Raw genomic sequence first — 13,570 nt, 5'->3', positions numbered from 1 at the left:
GGCGAACTACAACAACAAAATCGTCGTGGCCACAGAGGACCAGAAGCTAGGCGCCAATGAGGGTGTGAACGCTAAAGTGCCGCCCACTTTGCACAAGCGCGCACCTTCCCACGGGATCGTTGAGCCACAAGAAAGCGTCCCATCACCCACCGCGCGCGTTCAGAATGTTGCTGCCGCCGGAGGCAAACAAGAACCCCTATTTCCAAAGCAAAAGAATCACGATGCGGAGAAGACAGCCATCGTCGTCGCTGGGGTTGGTATCGGCTTACTGCTGCTACGGACTATGCGTTAAATACTTGCGAACAGCCACGAGCATTAGGCCACTTACTACGACGACTAGAGCCCAGACATTATCGGCCAGCCACCCAGCCGCTTTCCCGAGAAGGTTCAGTAGCCAGGACACGATACTGCCAATAATACCCGGAATCACAGCGGCAGCCTTCCAGCCAGCTTGCCAAGGGCGCGCGCCAGAGACTGGAGATGCTTTTTCACCCATTCTTTAAGACCACGCCCGTCGGATGGAGGTGGTGTTGGCTGGATGCCCCCGCCGGACCCGCCAGTCAGCGCCAACTTTATCGCTAGCCCCAGTGTCGAGATCGCCATCCCAATTGCCGTGAGAATGGAGACCACGGTTATTCCCTGCTCCCGGAAGAGGGTGCGGACGCGCTCTTCCAGACTGGTATCCTTGTGTAGGATGCGATCGACCGTCTACTTGATGCGGCGTAATTGCGTGCGTAGGGCTTCCTGCGTTAAAGAGGCTGCTTCGAGCCGGGCCACCCTCTCGTCCTCGAGATTCCTTATCCGGTCAGCGATCCGACGCCGGGAGAATTCAACAGTGACCTCTTCCAACTTCTGTTTTTGTTTTGCGATGTCCTTATCGAGACTTGACAGCTTGGCGAGGCTATTGGCGTGTTCGCCTTCCGAGGTCTGCAGTGCCTTGTCAAGCCCCAGAAGTTCTCGCATGGGAAAAGGAGGGTCGTTTATCGTTTCAAGAGCCCACCCGACCTCACTATCCGTCAAGCTTGTTTCCAGTGTGTGGACAGCTTCAGCGGCCTTTTTCGCTGGTTGGCTTAAATCCTCCAGTTCCATGGTATCTGCCTCGCCGGCCGCTGCACTGAGTTCTGAACTCGCTGTCTCCAGGGCTGCGACTGCTGCCGGATGCAACGATGTCTGTTCTTTTCTTTTCCAGTCTATAAAGCCCAGCCCCCTTCCCCCCTAACAACATTAACAACTCCTTTATTGGCGACTATTGAGAGGGCTAGCGGTTCACCTCTTCGTTTGTTGATGATGTCCAGTGTGGAGTGGGCCGCGAGTCGCAGACGCCCTTGGACAACCTTAAACTTCGTGTAATCGAGAAAGAGGGGGGTAAGGCTGGGATCCACCTTCGCCAAGGCATCGTAATAATCATTCACGGCGGCCTGCTTCAGCTCTTGTTGAAGGTTTCTGGCGGCTGCACCCCGGCTTTGTTGCTCGGGAACATCATAACCTGCAAGGAGAGGGGTCTGTTCGTCGTCGATCTTGTTGTCCTCTTGGGCGTCGTCGAACGCCGGATTATCAAAGTCGAAGTCTGCCATAATCCTCGTATTGAACATTGCAAGGTATACCTTCAATACACACAATGGATGCATACAGACGCAGGCTAAACCCTTTCAGAACACTCCGTAAGCCTCGGGGGGTACAAGGTGTACGGCAGTCCTTGGTCGTCACCAACAACCCGAGTACGATCGACCAGAATCAACAACTCTTGGCCGCTTCCCCAACCTCGGCCGAAATGACGTCATTGTGCCCGGTACCGTGCACTTGGCCTTCTCGATTACGATCAATTCATCCGACCCGAACGCTACAGTGATCGGGAATCTCGGACGCGCAGTAGTCAAGAAAACCACGATCAGAATCACCGGAATGAGGTAATGTCAATCGACGACTCTGATGTGTTTCATTGCTACGGCGACTTATGGCTGACCAAAAACGAACGGCGGAATGCGGCATACCAAGGCATCGGCAGCGAAAACATGCTTAAACTTCGAGTCGAAGCGGAGGACGCAAGTGACGACGATACTGGAGAAAAAGCCATCGCTCGCGCCTTTGGCAGCCGGTTACATCCCGCTAGACTTTGAGCTTCTAGATAGCCACATGCCATTCTACCAGAGTACCTTGGCCGACCGACTGGAGTACGAACTGACGTTCAACGATTACAGTCGGTTCATCCAGGCAACAGACGATGCCGACGCGACTTACACCATCGACAACATCAGCCTGGAGTTCGATATGGTCACCGAAGAGGAGCTCGCTAGACAGATCCGCACCCAGTTTACCGGGGGCGTCTCCATTCTGTATGATCGCGTCCTCCACCACCGAAAGTTTGTGAAGGACAAGTCTGATACTCTCTGGAACTTAAACCTGAACACGCCCGCGAGAGCAATGAAGGGCATCCTCATGCTGTTCGAGACTAAATGAACCCCGTGGAAGAGGAGGTCGGAATCCTTCTACAACACGAAGATCACCAAAGTAGAAGTCACAATAGAAGGGGTCCCCAATCAGCTGTACAGTCAGGGCATTCGGGCATACCTGCAGTGGGACCCTGAGGTGGCCAGGGTCGTTAAAGACTTAGGCCTGGCAGACGTCTCCCTGGAAGAGTTTTTGACGCACAAGCACGCCTTCTGGCTTGACCTTCGGCCAAGCGACGATGACGAGCTGCATGGCAGTGGGAGGCGCGTTCTGAAAGCCAGCGAGGGAATTACGATACAGGTGACAAAAGAGAGAGAGGAGCCCGGCGTGTTGAACGTATATCTCTATGTGATCATGGACGCAAAGCTGCACATCCAGAATGGTAGATTCGTTAGCGCGCTTTATTGATGACGCCCACTGCGCGATTATCTGTGGGCAGACGAACTGCGGCAAAACAGTCTTCGTGCTGTACATGCTTGAGGGGCTTTTCCGCGGTTTCTTTCATCACATTGTGATCCTGTGCCCCACTCTTAACCATAACGAGGCGTACAGGCGGCGATGGATACTGTCTGACCCTGAGGTTTATTGTTTTGATCCCGGCGAGCGGTTCAACGACTGCCTGAGAGCTTTCTGCAGATTGTTCGCCGGGGAGCCCACCCTATACATCATCGATGATTGTAGCGCGTTAGAGGCGATGAAGAAGAAACAAAAAATGCTGTCATTCATGGTTTTCTCGGGCCGTCATGCAAAGCAAAGCGTCTGGGTCCTCACTCAGAAATACAAAGCCGTCCTCAAAGACTTTCGCGAGCAGACAAGGTGGGTGGCTTTATTCCACTGCAAAGATCTGCACTCGTTCAACGAATGCCTGGAGGAGAACCACATCATTGAGGCCGAGAGCAAAAAGGCAGAGATTCGATGGAAGTTCAAGAACAATCCGCATTCTAAGCTCCTGCTAATGACTGATACGCCCGCAACATCTAAGAATATATATTAGGCGTAGTCGCCCCTACATTAATAATGGATACCGACGAGCTTATAGACGATATTCTGGGCGCAGAAGAGGAGGAGGAGGAGGAGGAGAAGCCCAGCCAACAGCCCAGTAAACATGCACAGCAGCTCAGGGATAGGCTGGCGGCACTTGCGGTGGGTGGGCAGGTCAAGCGATATCTGGGAAAAGACGTAACAGGCGCTGAGATCGACGCCATGAGCGACGAAGACGTTGTAAGGCTGAACTCCCGGTACGAGGCTAAGCTCGGTGCGCGGATGGTTGACGGTCTCAGCTGGCTCCTACCAATCTCACCCGAGAATCGACCAATGCTCATGGCACAGCTCGCCACCGACCCATTTGTTGAACAGGCCCTTAGCAGTGCTAGCTGCTGGCCATACTACTGCTATGGTAAGTACTTGGCACCGTTAACCATGGCGCTAACCACTACTGAGCACTGCTCATTTAAACACCACTGCTCTGCTAGAAATGATGATCCAGAGGAACATGAGTACAACGAATCCGGAAGGCCCGAAAGAAGGGGAGGGGGTGACAGCGGATTCTACGAATGACGGCCCTGCGAAGAATCCCAAAAGAGTCGCTGCGGGTCGGGCGGGTGCTGCAGCGAGAAAGGCCAAGGCTGAAAAGCTCAAGGACGAGCTTCGCGAGGCAAAGGCTGCTTTGCTTGGCGCAGCTGATTCCACCAAGAAACAGCCGAAGGAACCGGATTCTACGAAGGAGGGGGGAGCCACATATTTTGCGAAGGAACCGGATTCTACGAATGCACACCAAATCACCCGCTGGGGGGCGCCCCTAGCGTTATTAGGCGTTGGCGGACTTGCAGTGCTTGCAGTGCTCTCTCCTGGCTACTGGGTACGTTCGTCTCGGCCAGATGTTCCTGAAAGGAGCCCTCCCGAAGCTGGAATTAACACCCCGTGACGTCGGCATGGTCATTGTAGATGTAGGCCTGGCCATGTTTTCGAAGGACCTACTTATTAAACAAGGGCTCCTTCCTCCCAATATAATCAAGTAGTAATGGTCTCCATCGCAATGATGATGGGTGACGCCCTTGTAAACGCTTTGGCCTTCAGCGGGAGCAACTATATGTTTTCGATGCTGAGGAGTTCCGGTATAGAGCGGAGGCGCCATGACCGCGCTGTAGGGCAGCTCCAAGCCGCCCAAGAAAAATGGGCCCGAAAGCGCACTGAGCGCTTGGACTGGGTCAATGATGAACTCCGCCGCCAGGGCCACGCTGTCCAAACGTTCCGGGATGTCGACGCTGCAATCTGCGAGTATTCTAGGGTCACGGGCAAAACTCGCGATGCACGCGACGCGCTGCTGGGCTCAGAGCCACAGCTCTCCGATTTCTATGTGCCTAGTGAAGATCAAAAACACTGCGAGATGACTTTCGTCATCTTGCGGATGTGTGTGGTTGGGGGTGTGAGTTACGGAATCGCAAAACTCACCAAGTAATCCGAACTGACTGTGCCGGACTCGCCATCAAGCTCCTCGCCGTATGGCAGGCACGATCTTAGTAGTGAGGTGCTTCTGCGCCGCGACGATTAACATCTTTTTCGTCGCAAATCTCTTAGAGGGCTGCTAGAATACCTTGATGACATGGCTAGTAAGGTGTCTGCTCGCCTGGCAAATATCTACTACAGCCCTCGTGGGTACTGGAAGGGCCGCGCGGCCATCCAGAAACTTGCCACTGCGGCTAAAGTCTCCGAAGATGTGGTCCGGGCCTGGCTGAAAAAGCAGGCTATCTGGCAGATATACCTGCCTCGTCCCCGAAAAATACCGAGGCCTATGTTCGATGTTTCCACGCCCAATGACATCCACCAGGCTGATCTTCTATTTCTACCACATGATCGGCGAGGCAGAAAGATGTATAAGTACGCGCTGACAGTTGTTGATGTCCCTTCTCGCTACAAGGAGGCGGGACCTCTGGCTACTAAAGATTCCAAAGAAGTCGCTGATGCTCTCTCTCGCATTTACAAGCGGGGGCCCCTGAGATGGCCGAAGCCTCTCCAGGTTGACCCTGGGCGCGAGTTTATGGGTGCAGTGAGCCAACTGCTGGCCAAACACGATGTCACAGTCCGCCCAGGCCGTGTGGATATCCACCGAGACCAAGGCATAGTGGAGCGTTTCAACCGTACTCTGGCTGAGCGGCTCTTTGGACATCAGTACGCCCAGGAGATGCGCCTCCCTCCCGAACACCGGTCTACTGAATGGGTAGCTCGGCTGCCCTCTGTTGTGGCCGCTCTGAATAACGAGACAACGAGACTGATCGGTAAAAAGCCGAAAGACGCCATCAAGGCAAAAGGGGTGCCCCATAAGCCTTCCTCGACGGTTCCAGGTCGTCCCGTTGGACTTAATGAGCGGAGGATCCCTGAGGGTGTAGGCGTTCGTTATCTCTATCAGCCTGGAGAGCTGGAGGGCGGCCGCCGTCGCGCGACTGATCCTGTGTGGTCTCTAGAGATATATCAGCTTGGGCTCTCTGTCACAAAGCCTAATGAACCCGTGCTGTACTATCTAGACGATACGTCGGATGGCCCCCGACGTTGATTCGTTCGTGAGGAGTTGCTTGTAGTGCCTCCTGATACTCAGCTTCCCCCGGATGGTGTTCTACGGCGTTAGTAGTTCCTCGAAGAGGATGTCCCATCCTGCCCATCATCCTGCGGGTTCCGCATCTCTATGGCCGTAAGCCAAGGTGTGGACACCATCTTCGGCGATCCAGCGCTTACTATCGAAGGGGGACAGTGAGACCTTATTCAGGTGCTGCCCTTAGATATGGTGGTGCTCTGATCGCAGCACGTCCATACCGTGTCGGAAGATCTTCTCGAAGAGGACCTCTTTGTACTGCTTATGGCGGATGCACTTTTCCACAACTCCTTTTTTCACGCCCTTGGCCTTCTTATTGTTGGCTCCGCCTGCCTCCAGAATGGAGTACATCTTGGGGCGCAGACCCATGTATTCGGCGATCGGCCGCCCCGCGCACTCGTCCTTCATTTTCCCAAAGACCTTCATAATTGCTACGCTGTGCAGGGGATGGTCTTGTGGGTAATCTGAGGTGTCGTACAGGTTTGCATTCTCAACCATATCCCTATAAACATCCTCAGTGTGAATCTCGAGTAGCAGACTATCCGTGTCAGTGTAGAGGAGCTGGCAGCGCTCTCCGTACTGGGCCTTCATGTGGTTGTAGTAGAAGTCGTACATCAGGTGCTTGGAGAGATGTAGAATGCTCATGCCCACGTAGATAGGTCGGTTTAGGATTAGACGGGTCTTGTGCATCTGAATTGCTGCGAGGTCATCATCAAATATGTTTGCCCGTGCGAAGCTCGAGCTGGCTATCAAGCGTCGGAGCTTGTCGTCTTCTCCACAGCGTACCAGCTTGACGTCCACACGCTTCCGGAGGTTCTCCATGGTTTTTCCGAAGACCGAGATGTTCATTAGCTTGTACAGGTCCTTCTCGAATTTACTCGCGGCCGTTTTTCGGTGCTCGGTGTTCATCCTGATATAGGGTTCCCTCCAAGGGCTCTGGGCGAATCTCAGGGTCCGGTGAACCTTTGTCAGGCGCAATCCCAGAGATAGATACAGCTGTAGGTTCCGGTAGTGCATGACGTACTGTTCCTTGTTGCGGATTATGGGGACCAGCTTTTCGACCTCGGTAGGCGCTGTCTTGCCTAGACGGCTGTGCTGATAGTCAGACATCCACTCCTTCTGGACCACCAGACGCTCCGGGGCTAATGGGTAGCTGTTATGTGTGTTATGTAGGTCGGCCGGATACTGTAGGTCGGCCTCGAGGATGTAACCGGAAGGACTGTCGTGGGGGTGGGTAGCAATCGTTTCACCCAGACGCTGCGCGTCACCTACCCACTGGAAGCCGCCCGTTGGAAGAAACTGACTCATAGCCCAGCCATATAGATTATTGGCGTCTAGGTTTTGGATGTAGCTGTTTGGGCTTTCGGGGTTGTATCCCTCCCCCTGTGGATTATTGCCTTTGGCGTATCGCTTACTTACCATGGAGATACCTCCTTGCAACCCCTTCTCAATGAAGAGATGTTGGTCGTAGTCGGTCAACAGCTTCAGCTCTACCCCGGTCTTCTTGAACAGCGCATCCCACGAGAGACCTGGGTGAGCAGGGTCCAATCCATACTGCCGTAAACAAGTCTTCCGGAAGGCCTCAAACACATCAGCCAATAGGAGCACGTCTGTGCGGCAGTAAAGGTCTGTGTAGTCCCCCAGATTGGTGCAGTCAAATGCCTTCCATACCTGTTGAGCGTGGATGTAGTCCTCATTGCTAATGCCTCCGACTTTGAGCTTACTGTAGAAAACCTCTTTGGGTGGGAGGGTGGACTCGTCGAAGCGCTCCCAGGAGTCCATATACTCATAGGGGTAGACACCCTTGCGCATGAGTAGCTTTCGTTTTTCTTCGGCGGGCTCATACCGGGCTGTGATGTGGAAAGCCTCAGGTTTGTTGGCCTCAACCAGATTTTCACGGGAAGTCGGTAAGAATTGAACGCTGTCGATGAAGCGGAGCTGCCCCAGCGAGAAGGAGATGTACTTTTCCGTGTTGTTGGGGATACAGGAGATGCGGCCCTCCACCTTACTTATGGCTTGCATCAGGAGGTAGCTGTCGTAGCCCCGTAGGTTGTGGAAGACTACTGGTAGGGCTGTCTTGGGACCCAGCCGCAACTTTAGGTTCCATGCGTTATGTGCCGCGCCTCTGTACTTGCCCGTGATATGGCAGTGATCGCGCACAGAATCGGCGCCCAGAGGCTTCTCACACACGTCACAGGTTGTGGCGTTGTTGTGGGCCTGCCAGTCTTGGGGAGTCATATTCATGGCTATAGGGTTGGCTAGAACATTTTGATTTCCTGCTCCTCCTGTTGGAGAGCTCTGAGGAAGTGTTCCGTCGCGTTAGGGCCTCTGTATTCCACGTGGCGTTTTGTGTAGCCGTTGCAACGCACCACAACATAGCAGTAACTGCAGGGCTCGTGGTGCTGAGTCTTTTGAGTGCTGCTTTCTGTAGGTGATGGCGGCGGGCCTTCAACCTTTCTGGTTAGAGCCTCGAAGTCGGCATATATGATGAACGGAGCCGGTAGCTGTTTGTGATGACCCTGAAAGATGAACTTGTTCTCCCCCTCCTGGGGCATTTCCACCCTCACCGCCGTCTGGCCAATCCCTCGGCATTCCGGTTTATGCGCCTCGAGCAGATCCTCCCTTGTGTAACCTTGTAGGCAGCGCTCGCAGAAGTTTTTGCGATTTCGATTCTTACTTTCTTGGAACAGGAGACGATCGAGATCTTTTATCCACGTATAATGGAATTTGCCCGCCTTCTCAATCAGCAGCAGATTGATTCGGGGCGTGTCGCCGGGCTTCTTGCTGAGGCGGTGCACGATCACACCCTTGTCCCACCCGAACACGTTGATGGCGAGGTCGTTCTTTTCCTCCACTTTAGGGATCTGAGAGATGGGCGTGGGGGCGTCGATCCCCCCAAAGTCAAGACCATCATTGGTGGGATATTTTGTTGGTCTCTGAGGGTCCCGGGCGGCTGGAAATAAGGCAGATCGGAGTGCCCATCGGAGGCAGTCGTCTTCTTTGTTCTTCACATTGATGACTGCTTTCTTATTACTCACAGCTGCAGGTAGGGGGATGTAGGACCCCCCTCTCGGTGGCTGATACCTTGCAATGTCAAGCCAGAGTGTTTGCACGCTATTGACAACCCACCCTGACCCTCGCTGTGTCCATTTTTCCAGCACCTCCTGGATGGTGGGGAAGGCCTTATCTAGAGCCCCGTCAATGTCGCCAGCCTCTAAGACGAGGCTCCTGTTTGCTGTGGAGTACTGGGCTGGTATACTCTTCACTGCCATCGGCGTTGCCCTTTCGCAGCTGAACCCTGAGGCCTAGTTGGAACTTAACCCCGTTGAGTGCCAGGATCTCTTCTTCTAGCTTCTGGCGAATAATGGCTCGAATTTCTTCTAAGAAGGCTATTGGGTCCGTCCAAACGCCTTCGGGTACGCCCATCTGCCAGGCCCGGAGGAGATTCCTTATAGTCCGGCCGATGTTAGTGAATTCTGGTTCCATTTCGCCCAGTATTCCGCCTAGCAATTCATCCAACTCCTCGTTACTGAGGAGGTTCTTGGCGTCTTGCTTCAACCTTTCATTACTGAGCGAGTTCAACTCAGCCACAGCCGTTTAATGCCTGTCGAGGATCCCCTGCAATTCTTCCAAGGCATTGCGGGACCGTGGGTACTTAGGCCGCACACCTAGGAGTGTCTCAAACCCCTCCCGTAGTGCTCCCGCTTTTTGATGGTGGTTCATTGTACGCGTCTATGTAACTATGCACACGACTCTCTAATTGTAAATTTCTATAGCCGCCAGCCGTTTGAACTCGTCCAAGAAAGCCTTGTGCCTCCACTTCCTTTCTCGCGTCTGGACCCTATTATGTCCGCAGGCCATGCAAAGCCGAAATCGGTTTTTAACGCCCCGACCACAGCGAATACATGGCTGGGTGCCAGGACCCTGCCACAGACGGTATAGGTGACCCCCGCAGTACTCCTCCAGACAACTCTTACCACAGAGCTCCGTGGGGCCGATGAGAAGCCACCTGCAATTATTGTAACCCTTCCGCAAGTTGTATACACGCTTGGTGTAGAAGCATACCAGGTGCGATGGGTATGTCTAATACAGCCCCAGAAGCAGGGAAAGGGGGGGGGGGGGCTCTATTTGTTCTGGCGAGGGCCCCAAGGGGGGGGGGCGTGCGCCAGAACCTATAGTGTGTATACTAGAACTTCTGGACCTCGCCGGGAATAGGGGCTGGGGGCCTCTTTTTACCAAGGGGGGCGTGCGCCAGAACCCTCCCCCCCCTACTACTATACAGATGTGACAGCATCGTTGGTCATGTCAAATGTAAATCTGACAGCATGTATATATGAGGTCATTTCTGTGAGCTCTAGCGATACACCAACAATAATGTTGAGTTCATGTCTTATTGACCACATTCCTCGACAATATCAGATATCTCTGAAAGTGGAGTACGGCACAGTAAGGTGAGCGATTCCTGACCAGAAGGCATTCGATGTGAGAATTCATTCCAGCTGGTCTTGAGGCGTTTTAGGCTGTACTAAGAAATATTTTAGCTCCATGTGGCGTGGGGACAACGTACACAGCCCGGTGTAATTCCACAACCATATTCAGGATGCTGCCAGACCTCACGTACCCCCGGAGAGGAAGCAGGCATGAGTTGGACTTGAATTGGTGAAATGCTCCTGTTGTGTAGTGCTACACTAGCACGATAACCACTCCGCCAAGACATCAGAGCCTTGCGTTACTGTCATTTTTTAGCTACCCACTCTAAATGTTTGTGAAACATTGATGACAATAAGTCCTGAAATACGCTGGTGGAGCCTTATGCACAGTCAAACTGTAGTTATATTCCACTCGTCTTATACACCAATACAGTGCGCATAGTCGAACTGTAGTTTTAGACCACTCGTCTTATAAACCAATGTAGTGTGCACAGTCGAACACAGGAAATTGTGTCATTAGTGCGTCGAGTTGGTTAGCGGGCTAGCGCAGCGTAAACGTAATGGCCCAGGAGTCTCTCATAATGTAGTCGCTGTGAGTTCAAGTCCAGCTCATGCTGGCTTCCACTCCGGCCGTACATGGGAAGGTCTTCAACAACCTGCAGGGAATCGTGCGTGTCCCCCAAACTGTGCCCGGTTTGCTCCCACCATAATGCTGGTCGCAGTCGTATAAGTGACATATTCTTGAGTATGGCGTAAATCACCAATCAAATAAATGAATAAATTAACGTACAGAAATTTCTGTTGCTGTGCATGTGCAAAAACTAGTGTGTCAAGGCTATTCCACCAAAAGTCTTTACTGTAAGTCTCTTCTGTTTTGCAATGAGTGTGATTCTGCTTTATGATTGTGTCTAATTCCGCTTACCCCGGATCTAGTCGAGACGCCTCCGTGGCCGAGTCTTTATAGCGCGCCAGCGCAACAAAATAACTAATGATCTTTTCACCAATGCGGTCGTTGTGACTTCAAGTCCAGCTCGCACTGGGTTCATCTCCGGTCATAAGTGGGACAGTCTATCAGCAACATGCAGATTGTAGTGGTTTCCCCTGGGCTTCCCACCATAATGCTGATCGCGGTCGCATAAGTTCACTTACAAACCGAGGAAATAAAGGGTCTTAAGACAATACAAATAAATCTTTGCTTCGAAGCAGACGTGAAAAGGCACTCGGGCTTTGCATCATCTCATCATAATATGAGGAAACCAGGATTTCCGGTAAGAATCTGACATTAGGTGTCCGTGAAAGCATGCTGCCCTCATAATAGGATTTATGTGTAACGTTTCCTCGTTTCATATAAAAACTACCTTAAATATCCAATTAATCAATGGGCGGATTGCCGTGCGGACAAAATTACACCAGTCGTTCAGCTCATAGATGCATAAGCACAATTCAGGAAACAATGCCGCTGAAACTGTTTACTCAAGACTTCACTATCAAACGCCCATATTCAAAGTTTCTTAAATTTTGCCAAACATATCTGCATTAATTGCACCTAAAAATCGAAGCGCACAGCGCTTTGTTTTGTAAGTATTATCAGTTTCTACTTAATCACTAGGGGAGACTAGTGGCAATATAAACATAGTTCAGTTTTAATAACCACGGTGAGATTTCCTTAACCTTTTTCTTGTTTCAAAGCGTTATATTTTGTATAATACAAACAGGACCTTTGCAATGTCTTCAGCATGAAGTTTTGCTGACTACTGGTCGTACTGATTTTGACGCATCGTTTTTTAAACATGTATCAGACACCGATATCATAGACAATGCCTGAATACATTTCTACTTCCATTTATTTCCGTGACAATCTATACATAAAATAATATACAATTATATACTTACACACCTTAGAAACGCATAACACAGAAACTTTTATATAATTCAGGTAAACAATAACTACTAATTGTGACAAACGAAACATTTGTGAGGCGTAAAGACGTATTCTGATTAGGACGGTTTTCAAGAAAACAAGGCAGACACACATGCAAGCATATGCAAGTTATGTTTAGAAAGGAATGATTTGCACCAGGACTGTACGAAGAGCTGTCGACTAGTTAAAAAATTTAACAAAAATCTCTTAGTCGTTATAACATACAGCAACTTGAAAACAATCGTAAAATTGTAAAACTTATTTTTCGTTGGAAACCGAAATTATATTTTTATGCTTTTATACCCACAGATTATATTTTTGTTTTTATTCTAAGGATAGCATTTCATAATTAAAAGTGTTCATGATTTATGGCTTTATTTTAAGCCAAATACTTGGTCAGTAATCATGTATACATAATCGTGAGATTATGTGAACAGCTTCGGTAATAACTAATTGATATATTGTTACTTTTTTGCATGTTCTAAAAACTGGTTTTCAAAAAATAATAAAAACCTGCAAAAATTAATTTTAATTTCAATAAAAGTATACAAATGTAGCCATCCAAGACGCCATGCTTTAGTGTACTACATATATTTAAAAGCAACAAATAGGATCCTCCTTTCTGTCAATCAAAGATCATTTACTGTGACCTAGTGAAAAACAAATTCGCTTGATTAAATATGAATGCAGTTGTTAAAGACAGAACTCTTTGTTTTTTGGGGTTTCTGACGACTTTGTTTTGGTGATGTAAACTGACACAATTACCATATCACGAACTGTCAGTGTCCATACTCAGTACTATTAAGGAAATCCGTGGTATTTGTTTTTAGTTTTATCACGATTCCATTTTGTGCACACCATATTTCCGCCATTCAAGGATAAAAGTTATTCAAATAAGTTTTTTTTCAGTTAATAAAGGCTTTTGTTCTTGTATAAAAACTGTTCAACAGATGAGCACATTAGTCTAGAGATCTGACTAGTTTAAAGAAGACGTTATATCCGTGGAGAGCGGTGGGGAAACCTAGCGTAAAGGTGAGATGAGTATGGGAAGGTGTATATATACTGCGGTCATTTTAATTAAACTAAATGATTCAAACAAAAGCCTGACGGATAGATTCTGCTCTGTCAATTTTCTATTTTTTGTTGAAGTTTAGCTTATATAGATTTCTCCAAGTTGTAACGAAA

The sequence above is a fragment of the Liolophura sinensis genome, chromosome 10 (assembly GCF_032854445.1).
Source record: "Liolophura sinensis isolate JHLJ2023 chromosome 10, CUHK_Ljap_v2, whole genome shotgun sequence".
NCBI classification, from domain to species: Eukaryota; Metazoa; Mollusca; class Polyplacophora; order Chitonida; family Chitonidae; genus Liolophura; species Liolophura sinensis.
The sequence above is the reverse complement of the archived record's forward strand: the minus strand, read 5'-3'. Positions refer to the sequence as shown.